Here is a 1,548-nt window from a genome sequence, read left to right on the forward strand (position 1 = left end):
GCCTGCCTCTGCCTCCCGAGTGCTGGGATTAAATGCGTGTGCCACCACGCCCGGCTTCCCACTCCTTATCTTATGGGACGACTCTGGCTCTGGCTTTTCCCTTTTTGTAGACATTCCAGATGGGCATCCCAGGTCCTGTTAGCTGGGTGGTGGGTAATATAAGTTCTTCAGCGGAACGGAACTAGCTCCCTTTGGAGCAAAGGGTTTCCTGCAGGAAAGCAGGAGCTTGGAGAGGTGCTCCTTCAAGCGCTGCTCTGCTCGCTGGCTTGCTTCTCCTTGGGTCCACGAAGGTGTCACGATGCCCCAGCCCACTTTCTTGTGGATACCAGTCACCCTGTGTTCTTCCAGGCTGGAGTCCCTGCCAGCTTGGACCTTGGTGTGGTATCTCATTGCAGGGCACCTCACTATGGGCCTGATGGGACCTGACACCGGGTGAGGGGGATTGTGGCACACTTTGGCTGCCTGGCCTTGCTTTTGTGGATCTGGTGTGCCAGCGGGTTGAACTGAGTGCTCGTTCACTGCTGCCAATCCTTGTAGAAGAGGGGCTTCTGGATGATGCTATTCTGGCTCGGTGCTATGGCTGCCTCTTGTGCTATTTATTTATCTTTAGACAGGGCCTCACTACATAGCTCTGACTGGAGTGGAACTTGCTATGAAGATCAGGCTGGTCTCAGACTTAGAGTTCTGATTGGCTTTGTGACCAGAGTTCTAGGATTAAAGGTTTGTACCACCATACCCAGCAGTTAATTATTTTTAAAATGGGCAGGCAGCAAGATGGCTCAGTGGCTAAAGGCATCTGCTACAGAGACTGAAGCCTGAGTTTGACCTCTGGGAGAGAACCAACTCTCACAAGTTGTCTTTTGAACTCCACTGGCACCATTATATGCATGTGTGCGTGCACACACATGCACACACACGTACACATCCCAAAAGCAAATAAAATATAATAACACTAATAAGGGGCTGGAGAAATGGCTCAGCCATTAAAGGCTATAATCAGTAATGAAAGTTTGGCATGCTGACACTCATGATTCTAATGCTTGAGGGCGTCCTGCAAGAAGATTCCAAGCTTGAGGCCAATGTCGGCAACATAGCTGACCTCAAAGTTTCATAGAATCCTGTATCTGTATTTCCTGGGAGTCTCATCTGCAGCCCACTCTCCTTACTTTCAGTGTGTAGTCCGAGCTGGGCTCCAACTAGTAGCAGTCCTGGTGCTTGGCCACCGACATGCTGGGATTACAGACTGAAACCACTATGGCCGGCTATAAGATCTTGTAGCAGATTAGATAAGCTTAGTAGCTTGCTGAAAGTTCCACTTTTTAAAATCCCAGCACTTGGGAGGCAGAGGCAGGCAGATTTCTGAGTTTGAGGCTAGCCTGGTCTACAGAGTGAGTTCCAGGACAGCCAGGGCTAGCCCAGAGAAACCCTGTCTCGAAACAGAGAGAGAGAGAGAGAGAGAGAGAGAGAGAGAGAGAGAGAGAGAGAGAGAGAGAGAGAAAGAGAGAGAGAAAGAAAGAAAGAATTATGTATACAGCATTCTTCCTGCAT

General features: G+C 49.7%; 1 pseudogene; it reads right to left on the reverse strand.

Annotated features, from left to right (window-relative positions):
* LOC110304511 overlaps positions 1–1,548 on the reverse strand; it is a 2,147-nt pseudogene extending 599 nt beyond the window's left edge.

The sequence above is a fragment of the Mus caroli genome, chromosome 11, assembly GCF_900094665.2.
Source record: "Mus caroli chromosome 11, CAROLI_EIJ_v1.1, whole genome shotgun sequence".
Taxonomy (NCBI): Eukaryota; Metazoa; Chordata; class Mammalia; order Rodentia; family Muridae; genus Mus; species Mus caroli.